This window comes from Aulonocara sp. 'chitande type north' Nkhata Bay, linkage group LG17 (genome assembly GCF_057382095.1).
Source record: "Aulonocara sp. 'chitande type north' Nkhata Bay isolate Kocher_YH1m ecotype deep benthic linkage group LG17, A_spYH_male_GT1.1, whole genome shotgun sequence".
Taxonomy (NCBI): domain Eukaryota; kingdom Metazoa; phylum Chordata; class Actinopteri; order Cichliformes; family Cichlidae; genus Aulonocara; species Aulonocara sp. 'chitande type north' Nkhata Bay.
The window spans coordinates 17,103,045-17,121,385 of NC_141360.1; the positions used below are offsets into that span (position 1 = coordinate 17,103,045).

General features: G+C 39.3%; 1 long non-coding RNA gene across 1 annotated transcript; it reads left to right on the forward strand.

The window, feature by feature from the left end:
* The first annotated feature begins 644 nt into the window (after nt 1-644).
* Nucleotides 645-4,699, forward strand: LOC147309863 (uncharacterized). The gene is made up of 3 exons (XR_015125788.1): nt 645-764; nt 1,578-1,716; nt 3,940-4,699. It is a non-coding gene; the product is annotated as an uncharacterized LOC147309863 (long non-coding RNA).
* The last annotated feature ends 13,642 nt before the right edge of the window (nt 4,700-18,341 follow it).

Below are 18,341 nucleotides of genomic sequence, written 5' to 3' on the forward strand. Positions count from 1 at the left end.
CATCCATCCACAAAGGAAATATCCTAATAAAAATTCACTAATGTTTTTGAATGATCGAATCAGACATTAGATTGAAAACAGAGACAAAGTTTATTTATGAGTTCAAATCTAATTTCTTCGAGTTCATGTTAAATCTACCATCAGGACACAGACATGTCGGCATACTGAAGATTTTCTCAGCAACTTTAATGTTGAGCAAAGCAATTTCTCTGTAGGCAACTTCCATAAAAATGGCACACCTTTTTTTCTTGTCCTCTGCTTTCCTTTGCTTACCTAACTCCTACTTGTTTCATTCTCTTACATAGCCTACCCAGATTATTATGTTAGTGCAGAAAGAAGCGCTTTTGTTTGTTTGTTTTTTTGCCCAGAATGCCACTTGGATAATCTAGGCTCAGCAATCAAGTTAAACTGCTGCTGTTAAAGCTATAAAATATTTCAGTATATTCAGATTCTTTGTAATGGCCCTGTGATTTTTACTCAGCAGTGCTCGCCTAATTAACTATTGTCCCTTATGAGGCCTATGGCTGTACATGAACCACGTGAAAATGCTGAAATGTAAGAGCACAATAACTTTCTGTGATATTATCTGTGTGGACTGTGAACTTTGACCCCAGTTAGTGTTAGGTGCATGTGTTTTCTCAGAAAGTCAGGTGAGCTGGAGTCCCATTTCTAGTGAGCTGTTGGATCGACTTGGTCTGAATTCACAATGAAAATATTTTTGTCATGCGTGCTGCTGTGTGCCACCATCTGCTTAGCTGACAGAGGTAAAACATGTCCCGCCTTCTGTTTGAATTCATATGTAATTCTGTATTTCTTACTACAAACAAGTGTGGGTTATATCGTCTTGCTGTCTACATATATGTGCGTCGGTGTGTCTGATTTTCTTTTATCTGCTATACTGTTTACAGCTCAGACGTTAGGTCATTGTTTAGTTACTTGATTTATTTTAACCTGGTGTCCTTAAACGCTAAAATGCTTGTTCTTGTGAAACACTAATCTGTCTAATTATGGCACTTTGTGGTACCATAAAATGTGTTTTCTTTGTTACTCAACTTTGTTTCCATATTTTGTTCATTAATGATTGAAGATGTCACATATGAGACCCTTGTTGCAGTGCGGTGTGAACCTGTAGGAACAATTATTCCTACAAACTGCTTCCACCAGGTTACATATAATTACCAGGTCTATCGAAATGAATAGAATGTAAACTCTGTCCTTCTGACTCGCTCTGTTTTTGATAAGGAGCAGTTCTGAGCCTAACGTCAAATTTAAAAAAAATGATTATGTCATTAAAAACATACAAATTAATTTAAATTGGCTTTCACTTTATTTACAGTTATGCATTGATATCACAAATGTCATTATAATTCTCTGCACACACTGAGGACTCATCTTCCTTTTACAGACAGAAGCACCCATACTTTAAACTATGATGTTAAACAATCAGTTTAAGCTTATGGTAGACCCAAGTTTAGAGTAAGCATTTAGGGTAAGGTTTACAGGAAATCTGTGCAAAGTGCAATATCATCTGGTGATTAGAACCCCCCCAATAATAATGCAAGTCTGTGTGTGTGCAGGTGTTCAAAATGGCATGAGAGCAGCAGAAGGATCCAAGCCAGTGTCCCTTCAGCCCTGGCTACTCGGCCTGACAGCTGTTGTCGGTTTCCTTCTCCTTGTCTTCATTATTCTGGTTATTCAAAGACTACTTAAGAAAAGGTTTGTTTTAGGGAAAAAAGAGGAAATATGAAATATATGAAATCTCATGTAGCAAAAATGAATGCAAGCATAGCTTACTTTATAAACAATAATAATAATAATAATAATAATAATAATAATGGATTGCATTTATATAGCGCTTTTCGAGACCCTCAAAGCGCTTTACAATTCCACTATTCATTCACTCTCACGTTCACACACTGGTGGAGGCAACGGTGATGAGCGATGTCACAGCATATAAACCAAACCTCACAATTAGTCAGTATTTTTAGGGTAGGGTAAAGTTCATTTATTTCTAGGCAGAAGCACAGTGTGCTGCACGAGCACAAACTACCACAGTGATTGCATAGATAATGTATAAAACGATGTAAAAACTGAATTACTACAATACGAAACAGCAATAAAAAGTAAACACAGTAAAACCTCCCTAGCAGAAAGAAGCTAGCCCCGTTGCCTAGAGCAAGGAGGCCAACGCCCACACACACACACACACACACACACACACACACACACACACACACACACACACACACACACACACACACACACACACACACACACACACACATCAAAGAGTGAAAAGGTAGAACCATTGCAGACACAGTTCAGGTGCATTTCTCTAGCATCCAAAACAGCAGCACTGTTCCTGTAATCACCATTAAAACCTTGACTGGGAAAAAGCTAGCAGGCACCTGATAAACAAACTTTGACTTGAAGAAGCAGCCGTACTTCATCCATGGCTGTTTGTTTTACACAACAACAAATCAATAGAAAATCTACTGAAATGAAAATAAAATATGCTGATGAACTGTAAACCTATATGTTTATGCCAGGAGCTCAAGCCCCCTGGGTGTGCTTTATTTCTAAGCTTTTGTAACATTATTTTTTAAATGAATTAAGTTGCTTAATGGCATGCACCTAACACTAATAGCCTTCCTGTACCTTCTTCCCCATTTTCTTTAATTAATTCCAACAACCTTCATGGCTTCCTGCCAAACAGCAGCTCAAAGGAAGAAAATCCTGCAGGGTCCTGCGGCACCTCATGCACAACCACAATAGTGGGTCTAGCCAGTGATGCCAATTGTGTTCATCCTTGTAAATGAACCTACGAGTCGTAGACTTTAAAGTCTTCTTCATATGCCCCACTAACCTGTCAGTGCGCAAGTGATAGACGCTGGTCCGAACAGACTTTTAGCCCAATAATTCATAGTGTTCTTTTAAAGTGTGAGACAAGGTGCCGTGGTCCATCTGTATCCCTTTTGGGATGCTGACTCAGGAGGTGAACTAAAACAGCATCTGTGCTACACTCCTTGCAAAAATGCTAAGCAGCAGCGCTGCTTTGAGACATCTCACTGCATAATCCACAAGAACTAAAACAAAGTGATATCCCCCTGAGCGCAGCACAGACATCACATGTCATTGCCCATCATGCCATTGCCCATCAGTTTGTTAAACCTAGTCCAATCTGGCACATCCTTTAATCAGAATTAAGGGACGCAGAGAGAAACAGGTTACTAGGATATGAACAGGGCAGCTCCTCTCCCTCAGGTGGTGATGGAGGGTCTCCTCTTTGGGGCAAGGAGCCATGGTCTTGCCACCATTGGCTGAGGGCTCCCTGGTGGATCCTCTGAGCACGCCTGCGTCTTGTGGCCTGGGTCTGTAGCATCTCATCTTGTTGCTGATGCACTGCCTCAATCTCCTGATGCAGAGTGGGCAGCTCCTCAACCATCTTCACCGGTACCTGGACTGCGTGTATGGGCTACGCTTATTTACAAAGGCTTTTTCAGGCCTCAGTAGCCGCCTTCGTTTTGTCTCTGTCTCTCAATGCCAGCCCAGTGTTGTCCTCCCTCTGCCAGGCTCCAGCGTGCTACTGAAATAGGTAAGGCATGATTAGACCATCGTTGACAGCTGGGTCAGTCAGCCTCCCCTGGCAGTGCCCCTGAAACCACTGTACCACCTCTCCCCTGCAGCTAAGCCACAGACCACATCCTCCCTCCACAGCAACAATAGAAACTGTACTTCTGCATTACAATTACCAGTTAACTTGGTGGTGAAATTAATAACCTTGTTTTTCTTTAAAAATATCTAGTATTCACATCCATTAGACATAAATTTGGATGCACTTTCTTACATTATGAAGTCACTCACGGTATTCAAAGGTAGCTACAGGTAAAAGCGATTAAACAAATAACCTGTCTGATCATCACTGTCTTTTTTCTGCAGGGAGGATGGTTATGACGAGCCAGCAGGGGCGGATGGAGCTGAAATTCATCAAACCAGTCTGTAGCTGTTCATGACCAACTGAAGAGCACGATTCTGCTAAATCACACTCACTCACTTGTTTTTATTTAATAAAGTTATCATGGTCATATTTAGTGAATATTGCTATAAATCGAGTTTTTAAGTTGATGGTTGAGCAAATATCAGAAAATATCAGCAAAGACAAAAAGCACTTTTTCTCGCAAAACATGTCTGTGAGCTAAATAAAGAGTTGCTGTATTTTCCAGCGAGAGGAAAAAAACATTCATGTGCAAAACTGACAGATGGAGAAAGATGTAAGAAACGGGAGGAAGACGAGAGATTATTTGCAAAGCCAAGAACTGTTCTGGAAAACTGGAAATTTAAATCCTACATGTAGTGTCTTAATTCATTTTAGAGTTATTTTATATCAAATATTTGATCAATATAGAATCTGTTGCTGAATTATAAATTATGTTAAACATTTTACAAAACAAATTAAGTTTTGATTTGTGTTGTATTTGCAACATCAGGCATTTATTTACATTTTGCTCTTTAAAAATAAATGTTGCAATTTACTTTGGGTTTTTTCTTTGCAAATAAAATAAAACAAAATATGATATATTTAGTTTTAAAGGTTATGTTTACAATGATGCACTAGGTCTGGTTGGTTACTGGTTTATTGGTTAACCAGAGCTACTGGAGCTCACACCTGATGTACCAAATCCCACTGCTTCATATGTTAATCAAGAATAAATGAAAGAAGAAGAAGTGGTGTGATTAAGTTGTTTTTCCAATATCCTGTCGTCTTTTTAATTTTTATGCATCCCTACATAAAGCTGTGCTTTTAAATAATTTGTATCCTTCATAAATGTATTTGAGAAAATATATGCATGTTGATCAAGAATCAAAAAAAATGATGGAAACAAAACTTGTCTGTTAGTAAAACTTACACAGTATTTGGGAAGAAGAACCTCATACCAACAGTCAGATCTGGTGATTGTGTCATGGTTGTGTGTTGCTTTGCTGCTTCAGGACCCGGACGACTTGCTGTGAATAATGAAACCATGAATTCTGCTCTCTACCAGGAAATCCCGAAGGAGAATATCTGGGCTTCAGTTCATGCCCTGAAGCTTAAGAGCAAGACAATGATTCAAAATTCAATTAAAAAAATAAATAAATGGAAAAAACCCTCAACAACAAATAAAATAAGTCTCTTTCCAGCAATTATGCCACTGATATATAAACAAGCCTCATCCACAGAAAAAAAACCCCCACTTTTGTACAGAAATGCGATTGCAGATGGACATACAAGTATATGTAGGAAGGTAAACTCAAAAAGTTACTGTGGAGAAGCTGAATCTGTTAAAGGTTGTTAACCAGTAACGTCAGCTACAAACCACAGCAGTGAGCTTCCTGTTCCTACTGCAAACTCAGTTATTCATGCAGCGCTGTCATCTATGCACATTATATGTCTCTAATCCATAAAGAACTATTTTTATTCACTAGATCAAACCATCCATCGACAGGACTCTGAAACGTCTCTTTTCTTTGAACCGCTCCCTCCTTATCACAGTCACCATAGTGGAAAAAAAGTGGTAAGAGTGCACAATGGTGGCAGGAGTGGACCAGTGGGAGCTAAAAATGCTACAGACATAAATACATTTAACACATTTTGAGCTATGCTATTCAAAAGATAACCAAACAACATATTATTCCAAATTCAGTGTTGTGGATGCTGGCAGATCCCCCAGAGAGGAAGAGGAAGAGTTGTTTGAAAACCTTCAGGTATTGGCAAAATTGGGCCTCGAGGCCCGGTGTCCTGCTGGATCCATCACAGCTGATTCAAATGGCTAAATTACCTCCTCAACATGTCTTGAACTAATGAACTAATCATTTGATTCAGGTGTGTAGATCCAGAGTACTATTTAAAACCTGCAGGACACCGGCACTCGAGTCCTGGAGTTGGCCAAGCCTGATCTAGAGTCATGTTGTTTAAAGCAGCACTGGAAACATCCAGCAGGTGGTGCCAAAGCATTTAAGCCTTTTATAAGCTGTTAAATGGCTTCAGAGATCAAGAGCCCCATTGCCCTACATCTGTGTATCACGTACTGCTGCCCACTGTGCTTCACGAGCGCTGTTTTCCACTGTAGCTTGCTTAAGAGCTGGAATCACTGTCCCGAAGTGAGTGTTTAATAGCAGATTTGTATTTACTTTAATAAATTAATAAGTTCCCTGTGATAACATCTGGTATGTGTATTAATCCACCCATCATCTTCTATTCATCCAGTTCAGGGTTGGGGGGACAGGAGCCTACCCCAGCTGTCACAGGGCATGAGGCAAGGTTGACCTTGGGAAGTTGCTAGCCCGTTGCATGCATGTCTTTGAGAAGAAGATAGATGGACATAACCTGGTAGACATGGGGGAAACAGACAAACTCCACAGAGAAAAGCCCCAGCCTGGATTTGAACCCAGAACCGTCCTGCTGAGTGCTAACCACCACACCAACATGCCACCCCACTGAATAAATAAATCAAAAACTGTCTGAACTTCACAAACTACAGGGCATGTGTATAGCCACTTCAGTTTCTGCTCAAATACAACCAAATATAAATCAAATATGTTTAATATATATATCTATTAAATAAAATATATATCAATATGTTTGTTGTTTCTCTAGGCAGACGGCTGCCCCTCCCTAAACCTGGTCATGCTGAAGGTTCTTATAAAGTGTTTACTCACAGGACATCATCAGATTGTTGTTGGGGTGCTTTCTGTTTTAATTCAGTGTTCTTATATAAATGTATAAAGCACATTGAGATGAATGGTGCTGTGAATTGGAGCTATATAAATAAAACCAAATTGAACTGTGTATCCCAGCTATGCTGATTATATATAAGTATCGTGTTTAATGTGAATCATAAGATTACATTTTGTTGGACAACGATCATGAATGCAAGAAAGTAGAGCAGATTTTGAAGTCAAGAAAAGAGAGGCTTGTTCTGCTCTGTCATTCAGTAAGTGTGAGGTCTGTTCCGGGGTTTGGGTACTGGACTGTGTGTGTGTGTGTGTGCTTATTCTGACCTGTAATTTACTCCCTTTATGTCCTGTTGTTTTTGTGGACCAACAGTGCTGTGTTTATGCCTGATTTGCTGCATGTTTACACCTCTGAGGGAGGTTAATTGTCTAATTAAGTGAGGGGGTGGAACCTTAGAGATGATTGATTGAACTAGTAATTACAAGATTGTGTTTTAAATTTATGTGCATGTGTGTGGTGAGAGGTGGGCTGTTTCATACTGCTAAACCCTCAGTAAGTTTTCATCCTCTCTAGTATTTAAAGCAGTATTTAGGCATTTAAAGGGAAAAACTACTAAAAAGACCAGGGAAGAACAATAGTACCCTAAATAATAATGCCAGTTTAAGGCAAGCCTAAAACAGCAGTTTGACATTTGGTGGAGGAGTATTGACCTTCTCGTCAGTGGGCTGTGGTTGGCCTGATCTGGAGACCTCAAGCCCTCAGCTGTAAGGCTATAACTCTATGGGCTGACATAGACACTAAGTCAACCGCACTGTCACCACACCCTGAAAAACCACCCGTCCTCTAGACAAGGCAGCTCAGCAAAGGGCAGAGGTAGTACTGTAAATTGGTTAATTTACTTTAAAAGAAAATTGCAAAATCCCTGTGAAGGAAGTATGATTCGAAATGACATCTATCTATCTATCTATCTATCTATCTATCTATCTATCTATCTATCTATCTATCTATCTATCTATCTATCTATCTATCTATCTATCTATCTATCTATCTATCTAGCGAGACTGTGTGTGTGGTTGTGGGTGGGTGAGTGGCTGGGTACATTTAACCAAAACAGCAATTTTACTATTAGTTTTTTTCTGCTAAAACTGGTCTGTAGAGTTGTTGCAGCCCCCAGGTCTCCAAAATGGTTGGACCCCGTGTTCCTGGGAAGCCAGAAGCATTCGGCTGAGGTACAATACCGAGCAGTTCAGTTTGGCTCATTTATTTTTAATTGACATAACATTAGTTCATCAACAGTCATCTCAAGATCAGCTATAAAGTAAGATAAAGAAAATGCCAATAACTAGACAAACTCTTATGAGGATGAAGTTCCTTTAACAGGAAGAAGACCTGTAAAGGGCTTTTCCACAATTGGTTGGACTTTGTGGACAGATAAAAAAGAAATGACAAATATAGAGACAAACAACTAGCAAGCGTGGCAACACAAAAGCACAGGGGAGAGCAGATCAAGACTATTAACACCTAAATGCACATAAATTCCTAAAGGGACAAAAATGCACGGGTGGTGAAAAGAGGGGAGTGGAGTAGGAAAACTAATAGTATGGTTTGAATGAACGCTTCAGAAACTGGCCCACGTACACTGGCCTTAGTGTGCTGGAGTCAAAGCTTCAAAGCCTGAGGGTCTGCTGACTCACCTGGTTACTTGGGTATTGGCCAAAGCTATGTCCATCTGACTCGATACACACGTCCTCTTTCTTATCAGGGTTGCAGCCCATCCCATCTATGATAGGGCGAGGGATGGGGTACACCCTGCTAACACAGAGAGGCAGACAACCTATGGTTATTTAGAATCACCAGTTAACCTAACCTCACCAACTGCATGTCTTTGGACTGTGGGAGGAAACCAGAGAACCTGGATAGCCTACACAAACACGGGGAGAACGTGCAAACTCCACAGCAAGGTGGTGGAGTCGAATGCAAGACTTTTTTGCTGTGAGGCACCAGATTCTTCCCGTGGTCCTGGCGTATAATTTTAACACGTTTTGTCATGCTGACAGAGGAGACTCAGAGCAGAATGGGCAGGTGTGAGTTTCCAGCACAACAATCATAACAGAAAACTCACATACTACAAAACAATAGAATCAGAGCAAATTTAGGAGCAATTATATAGTTGTGAATTCCCAAATAGTTAGGGTATTAACAATCTCAGTATTCGCAGTATTAGTATCCACTTTTTCTTAAGCTTCTCAGAGTCACGTATCATCTTTTCTTCTCACCTTGAGTTTTATAATTTGATTGTGGAATAACTCGAAAGTGTCTCTTCCTAACATAAGAAAGATTTGAAATGATAGGACATTAGAGAACTTCACGTTTCCATGAACCACTGAAGACGTTAGATTTGAGGATCCCTGTACCAGCCCGTGCTGCTGTGGGGGTGTTGGATAAAAAGAGAGCGAGCGAGTGAGAGACAGAGAAAGGTCAGTGCATTTTTTCAAAATGAGCACTGAGTCACAGTGGACATCTCGACCTAAAGGGTTTTTGGCTCATTTTTGTTTTATTTGCACATTAGTGTTTTTTAAAGCAACGTGTGTATGTTTTTGTACATGTATGTGATTAGACAGCTGGCAACAAGCATCTGATGTATGTGTGTACCCGCATGTGTGTCTACTAGTTCTTAATCCGCCTCTTCAAAGTGACAGCCCACTCAGTGGAATAAAGAAAGGGGGTGGCTGGCTTGTCGGTTTGGTTGTTGGCTGCTGTTTTTCCTCCACTTTAAAATTGTCAGAAAGAATGGAGCTTGATTGAACTTTTTTAAATGGGACTCTCTGTAGAGATACTGCTGAACTTGGACAGGTGCTGAAAGGACCTGGAAAAACAATACAGGAATATATTCAGTACTTACAAATAACTAATGCCTATTTATTTTGATTTTCCAAAATGAAGAGACTGTCAGGAGCCACATGAGGGAATGATCAGGGGAAGCATAACTGACAAGAGAACAATATCACATTGAGTTTTGTTTGGAGTTCAAAGTTTGAGGTTTCCCTCGAGGCTGTGGGGGACAGAACGTGACAGGTAAGCAGCTCGGCTTTTGTATGAAGAAAGAAATGCAAGAAGCTGACGACTGGAAATGGACCATGGTGGAGTGGGACTTTTGAAATTCTCTGCCTGATAGTTTTTGGATTTAGTGGGAGTCCAGTGGGACAGAGAGGAGAAACGGTGCTGGATCAGGGTTCCTATATAGTTCAAGGCTGTTTTTTTGTGCTTTTATAATGTAGGCTTTATTTAAAACTGCACTAAATATAACTAACTTTTTGTTTTTCGGAGGCTTGACTGATTTGTTGAGCAGGGAGAATATATCAAACACAAGCAATACAAAGTGTCGACACATGTCAGAGGATTCTTGAATATGTCAAATGTACATTAATCTTCGTTGCACTGGAAACCAAACATCGAAGCCCTTCTTTTTAGATACTGGACGGTTTGGGCATTAGTTTGCCACTTGCTTCTTGCTCTGTTCTTCTCAGGAACTTTGTATAAAGACCCAGAGCTGAACTACAACAGCACAGGACTGCATCCGAAAAAGGCTGAGAAATACAGACAAAAGCACGGGAAGCGCAGCTCATCCCTTATCATCGAGTCCTCTGTTTTCCTCAAAAGCCATGAACTGATGGTTTGATTGCTCCCTTTCTGTTGTCATGGCAATGTCATCTGCACCAGGAGGATGCGGTGAAGCAGACAGCTCGGTGAAGTGGCAGTTGTGTTATGATGTCAGTGCCAAGACATGGTGGATGGTGAGTACAATAATAATGAGCACTATGGTGCTAATCTGTTTTTATTTTATTTGTCAGATTTATGAGTTTGGTATTTTAATTTTAATATAAAATAAAGTTGGAGTTTTTTTTCCCACAGAAAAAGCAACAACACTAACAGCTTGCACAGGATTCATTCCTCCTTAAACAAACTTTGAATCTTAATTATGAATTATGAGGGATGAACGTACAGCAGACTGCTGTTTTCGGCTCTGCCCTTCAGTGAGTGTGAGGTCTGCGCTGGAGTTTGGGTGCTGAACTCTGTGTGTGTGTGTGTGTGTGTGTGTGTGTGTGTGTGTGTGTGTGTGTGTGTGTGAGAAAGAGAGCGAGAGACAGAGGGCTTGTTGTTCTCTAATCCCTTTTCTGTTTCCACATTGTTTATGAGTCAGAATAAGAGCTCATGTTTTATGATGAATCACGTTATAATCATATGGCATTAAATTTGCGTGTCATTCTGCCCTCTTGTTTATATTCAGTCAAATGTGCTGAACACACCATATGTTATAAAAAATGACTAAGATCATTTTTGTCCATTATCTTGGTACTTTAATGTAACTTAATGTCACTTATTTTGATATGTTTTTGTAGTTTGAGGCTTTTTTAAAATAATGTTGAGCTTCATGTGCCTTTTGGATTTGTTCAGATTAGATCAGGAATTATTAAAGACATGGCTAACATTCAGGGTTTCTACACTTTAATACTGCAGAGATGTGGATATTGTATTGTTTTGACTGTGTGACATGACAAAACAAAACAAAAGCATGATAATTGTAGTATTTACTCTGCTTCCAGTGTTTTCTTATACCGCCATCTTATTTGTATTTAAACAACTTACTGGGTGGCAAGTGGTGTGTAGGAGGTCAGCTGGCAGTAATAATCTTTGTAAGAAGGGAAGAAGAGGAGTGGTCGCGGAGCAAGGGCGATAGCATGAGAAGCCTCGAAAACAGTCCCAGACAGACAGATGAAAACTATTAAAGTGTTCTTTCATGTCTGTCACATACTGCAACTTATATCGTACCAACAGTGTATAAAATAGTAAATGGAAGGAACAGATTTAAAAACATTTTTTTGTTTATCTGCCCAGAGATTTGCACATGCATTGAAGGTAACTGTGCTCTAAATGCAGAAATGCAACAAAACATAAATCCCACGCAAATATGTATCAATCGCATGGAGAGCAAGGTTCAAACCTGTTCTCGTTTACCTCTAAGCAGTGCTCTTGTCAGTTTATTGTAAGTTAAAGTTGTTTGCGCAGGATAGTCAGGCACAGTTATATCAAAGTGGAATTACAAGAACCCTGCTGAGTTGCACCCAAATGGGCCAACTTCAAATTTGGCTTAAGCTGTATAAAGAGAGACCTAGATACAGTGTGTCCATCAAATATATCATAAATAAGAGAGTCGGTTGTTTTCTGTTTCTATCATTCACATTACGGCAGTAGTTTTTCAGCTATGTCATGTTAATCTGGATTTTGCTTATTAACGAAATTTAAAAAGTTTGCTTCTTTCAGGTAAAATGTGAATAGATTAAAAGTTTACTGCTAACAGAATCTGTTGCAGTTGCTTTTGAAAAACTGAGAAATCTCAAGGTTGAGAAATTTCAAATTTCTTTTTGCCTACAACGGTCTGCTCCTGGGCTGAATTTGCTGAGCCAATCAGTTCTTGAAAGAACAGACGTTGTTTTAAATGTTCACAACTTGTAGATAATTGTAAGTTTTATTTCAATAATTTTTCAGTCCATTGGAGATTAATAAGCATCCAAAACCTTTTTCCTAATGTCTGAAAGAGGTTTTTTTTTTTACACCTTGTCATGTCAGTATAATAGGTTCCACTTTACACTGTCTAAGAAAATTCACCTAGTATCTTTGATCCTAACTTAATAGAACTGCTGATTCTATAAAATTCTGTTTATAAAAATTACAAACCCAATTAAAAAAAAAGTTGAGTGCTCTATAAAAAAATTTAATGTTATATTAAATTTTATTATAATGTAATGTAATGTATTATAATTTATTTATTATAAATGTTTATATAATGTTAAGGCCCTCGGCAGCACTGCTATAAGGCCAGGTATGATTATGTAATGGAAATCAGTGCATGGTCTCAGAAATACTTCCAGAAATCACTGTGTGAACACAGCTCACTGTGCAGGTCAGAGCGCTGTCATGCTCTGAACACGATTCACCACTGAGTGCTGCATCATTCAGTGCTGAAAGGAATACACAACATGTGCTTCAAACAGAAAATATCTTTTTCAGGAAAGGCCTTGCATATTTAGAGACTCGGTCTTCACCAAAAACCAATTTAATAGAAGCATTCAATTCTGAAACATACACGTTAAAGCAGATAATCTGTAAGGTGGGGAGGAAATGAAATCTCACTAATTAAGAAGATCTTTATTTTGCCTGGAAAAATAGTTTATTGCTCTATTTTTTTTTTAAGGGAAATTAAGAACAACCCTAGGTTTCTGTTAGCACTGCAGCCAGGCTGACAAAGAGTTAGAGCTCTGTTGAGCCAAGCATCCCTTTAACCTTAAATTGTCATGATTTCATAAATTTTTTCAAAAATGCAAAATAAACATTAGAGAAAAAATTACTTATAATCTTATTATGTACAGCTACTTTCAGTAATATTGTTAATTTTTTTAGACTGTTTCTCTCTGATTGATTTTTCAGTGTTAACTTCAGTAATTACTTCCTCCAATTCATTAACGTGTCTTTTAGACCCCATTCCTACAAGACTGCTCAGAGAAGTCCTGCCATTAATTAATACTATAATTTTAAATATGATCAGTTTATTCCTATTACTGGGCTAAGTACCACATGCCTATAAGATGGCAGTGATTAAACCATTACTTAAAAACCCATCTGTAGTAGTTGTATGCAGTAGTATGGAAGGCAGAGCATTCAGCTTAAAAGTGAGTTTTTCCTTCCCACTGTTGCTAAAGTGCTTGCTCAGGACTGCTGAGCAACTAGAAGAAGAAGGTGAAGATGAAAACTGAGGCTTGGATGGAGCTATGACTGAGGTGACTGTGAGGTGGAGATGGGGAGGAGGTGGGTTGTATGAATGAGTCTGAAAGGGAAAATGACAGAGAGCAAAGAATTATGCCATGCAAAGTGAAGGCTGATAGGCTCAAAGAAGGCAATTGATTGGACTAGAGTAACAATGGCAGTACTAGGATTGACAGCATGGCAAAGTGGTTGAACAGAAAGTGGCTGAAAAACTGAAAAGCAACCTAACAGAGGAAAGCAGGCAGATGAGGGATTATAGATCTTTCTTATTGAACTTACACAGAAGCTTTGCAATACTGAAAATAATAACATGGGATGTATCTTTGTTGACTTAAAATGCTGGGTGTGTGTGTGTGTGTGTGTGTGTGGGGGGGGGGGGGGGGGGGGTTGTTACTGTTTTGTTAAATAAAAATTCTAAGCATTGAAAGTTTGAATTGAAATCAGTGATTTTGGAGACTCATAAAAGTCTAACAAATGTCTTGTACTTGTGTAGTTAAATTCTCTCACAGTGATCAAATTGAATGGAAGCCATTGGTGCTTAGCACTTAGAACATCCCCTCTTAATCCTCTGAGCTGCTCCCATTTCTGCAGGAAGTCTTTTTGCTTGCCAGAACTAATTTCTTTTCATTCTTTAAAAGAGCATTAGGAACGCACAGATCACTCAAATGGCATCTTAAAGCTTGGGTGAGCAATTCTGATTTTTCACCTACATTAAAGCAAAATTACAATGTAAATTATACACATAAAAAATGGATCTCTGGTTATATATATCTTTTATATTACTTTGTCAGATTGGTATTGCTAAAACATAGGGAATTAGTGTGTGTAAGGTTTAGTTAGAATTTTGCTATCCTTTAAAACTATATTGTTAATTAAAAAACAAACAAACCTCATATTGCTGGTTTATTTGCTCATCTTATGCGCTGCATCTCTGTTAACTAGCATGAGTGCATGTGTGTTTATGTATAATGCTCACTGATGTACAGATTAACAGAACAGTGAACTGATGATTCTAAACTGGCCATAGGTGTGAATGTGAGTGTGAATGGTTGTCTATGTGTTATCCCTGCTAAAAACTAGTGACCTGTGTACCTCGCCACTCGTAAGCCAAACCCTACTGGCCTAAAAGTCTTTGTTCTCCTTGTGTACCAAGGGGAAAATGCATTCAGGAAAAAAAGATTAGGAGTTGTCTTGCAATTGGTTAAATATGTTCAGACAGGAACTTGCATATTCTTTGCTTGATACTGCACAACAATTAATATCGCAGATACTTTGTTCGCAAAAGGTCTTCTAGCAATTGGAACTACATTGAAGAACCAAAGCCATGCTAGCTAAGAGGAGATAAGCAGCTACGAAAAGAGGGTCGGGGAGCATCTCTAATGATTGTCTGGAGGAGGCCTGAACCATCATTCACCAAATAGTTTGACGGCTTGCTCACGGCAAGCAAACTAGCTTATGATCGTAAAACATAAGACCATGAGGCCATAAGACAGACTGGACTGTCAGCCAATATCCTTGGGCAACCAAGTTGCTCTCCGATGCATCCTTCAGAGTTTGAATGCGTGTGAATGCTACATAGAAATGCTACATACACTTATGCTGGTGTATGTGTGTAAAAGTGCTTTGAGTGCTCAGATAGAGTAGAAAAGTGCTATACAAGAACCAGCCCATTTACCATTACACTATAACAGTACTGATGGCTTTGACTGTGTCTGGGAAAGCTCCAGAAGATATTTGTAGCAGAAGGCTCATGTCCAGGTTTCCGTGTGACCGAATGCTGAACAAAGAAATGAATGATAGGTGTCATCAGTCATTTCATTGATGTTGCCATCACAAATGCTCGGATCCAATACAAGTCTGACAGTAAAGTGCTCCATTGACAAGCTAAGAACACCCAATAGTACCAGGGCTTCAAAACTTAACCTGCCTGAAGAGCAGTTGGATTGTCCTTTACTAGATGACAGCAGTGAAGAGGAGTATTAGCCACAAGTCAAAACAAGGCTAGTAGCCATGAAAAGGGAGGGGAAAAAAAGAACGCTTGGAAACTGCTAGCATAATGGACAGGTTTTTGACGGGGCGCCCACACAAACGCAAAGCAGGAGATGAAGCATCGCTGAATATGTTTCCAAACCAACTTCATTCTAAGCCAAAGACTAGAAAATATGGTGAAGCATGTCTGCCCTTTGGCTTCACCTGCACAAGTGCCACGGTAGGTCTCCCCTGCAGAACTGGTTTTCCCTGCGTCGGGAGCAGCGCTGGGCTCTCCAAATCATGGGCAAACAGTATCGCACATTCTTGATTTTTAGTTCACAAACACTTGTTGTAATGACTAACTACTCCTGACATTTTGGAGATGTTAGCTCGTTATACAGTAAAGTTACAGCTGGATACAAATAACATCAGGCTCATCCTGCCACGATTTGTTCCCCCTGTCTAAATCACAGACAAACAGTATCCCACAGTTTTTCATGTTTTTGAACCTATTTTGCACAGAGAGGCATTTTTTTGAAAAATGCATTGATAGCAATGTTGAAAATTATTACACAGGAAAAAAACAACTACACGCAAAATAATCACACCGTGACGCCTCTGCCTTTCTAAATAGAGGGACAGTAACTGCGTGTGTATATGTAAGGTGTAAAACCTGAAGACAGTCATATTAACAGTATTTTGTCTCTATCTGCCATTCTGCAATTCATCTCATGTAAACAATAACATGGCGCACTGCGTGACGTGAAAAAGGGCACATGCCTTTGACGAACTCTGTATTTCTCGTCCACACGTAAACGCAAAAAGGAGTTTTAAAAAAATCTCAGTTTTCGGTGATTCGAAACACCGTTTACGTGTGGACGAAATGTCCAAACGCATAGAAACAGCTGCGTTTTCAAAAATACCCGTGCAGGTGTGGACATAGTGTAAAAGAGTTAGTAGTGTATTTTATTACTACCTGTAATTTATTGAAGATTACTTGTATTTGCTTAATTGTTTGCTAAATGTTTGAGGTGTGAAATAAACCGCAATGGAGTTTGAAAACCACTGGCCTATCCTGTGGAGGTCTTTTCGTCCATCCATTGGATATTTCCTCCCTAGACCATGACTGACTCATCACCAAATCACTCATACTCAACGATGTTACAGGCAACATAACATTCTCCACACATGCTCTACACCCCTTTCATATCTGTCACATGTATGCCTATGTCCCAGAATATCCTCCATGCTCTTGAGACTGTGCTGAAAGACACAGCAAACCTTCTGTCAGTGGTACATACTGCCAACCTGGAGGAGTTGGACAGGCAGTGCAACTTCTGTAGGGTCCTGGTATGATCTTATAGGTGGTGACAATGACCTTTAACCCTAAACCACCACTATCAACCAAGCTTGTTTGCTTAAAAGTTGATCTCTAACAACACTTGTCTTCTCATTGTTGCGGTTTGTACTTTGAGGGAGTCATCCAGGATTTCTACATGTTTATAGCTTACCTGACATTTGCAGGAAAAAAAGTGCTGATAGTAGCTGTCCAACATGCTGGACTAAAACTGAGGTTCTGGGCGCTGAAAGTCCAGCTGAGCGGTCTTAAAGCAGATAATGAATTCCCCAACATCTGTCCCCTGGATGCTAAGAGAGGCATTAGATAGCCTTCCTAAACACAGCTCCAGAAGGTTAGATGGAGAGTGTGCCCACTAAAAAGCACAGCTGCTTTGATTTACAGTGAAAAGGTAAATACTGCCCTCTAGCAGCAACACAAACACACACAAAAGATAGGGGGGCATAAAAGACGTACAGCAAGAAAAGATACTGGGCATCAAGTGTGATACTGGGCAGACAATTAAGTCCAATCATACCCATTTGCAATTCTGTGCCTGCTCACTCTGCAGTCATGCAGATCCAGCCTGCGGCCAAAACATCTCATTTTGTCTGCTGACTCCATGAAATTATAAACTGCTAGGGATTATGCAAAGATTACCTTTCCTCTCTGCTTTGTGTTACTACTATTCATATTTCAGCACTATGACCAACTTTTAAGTTGCGCATGTAAAAAGACCTTCAGGCAGAGAGTTTATGCATCTGTGTGAGTGAACATGTATGCCTCCAGCAGGGGGCACTATGCAGATTGCAGTAAGCTGAGTCAGCAACTACTCTTTTTTTTTTTTCTAGGACACACTCATGTATAATGATACCTGTTTGGTCCAATAGGGAAGATCAGTTATTTAAACACAAAGCAGATCCTAACGTGGATGCTGTTTGAAGCTTACAGAGTCTCTACTGACAACTGAAGACAATTCTAAAAGGAATTTGTCTTCGACTGTTGGCGCATATCAATCATAATTTCCTTGGAGATTAATAAAATATTCTGTTTCTGATTCTGAATAATAAAGCAAAAAACATGAAAAATAGGAAAGTGAGAGCAAACATTGTCAAAGAACATATTAGAAAAAGATTATAGTAAAGCTACAAGAGAAAAGAATATAAAATCTGCAAAGAATATTTTAAATATGCTTTAAATTATGTAGTTCAACAGTTTGTAAAGTGATGACGAAAATAAGAACCATGAAATATGCATAAGATGTGCAAAGACAACACTTCACAAAAATATGTGTTATTGTGATGTAAGATAAGATAAGATAAGATAAGATAAGATAACTCTTTATTGTCATTGCACAGTCATACATAGTACAGTAGTACAATGAAATTGGAAAAACTGTCCTACGTCGGCACTACATATAACACAACACGACACGATATGACACATCACAACGTAACAAACAACACAACACAGTATATTAACTTAGTATAAAAAAGAAGA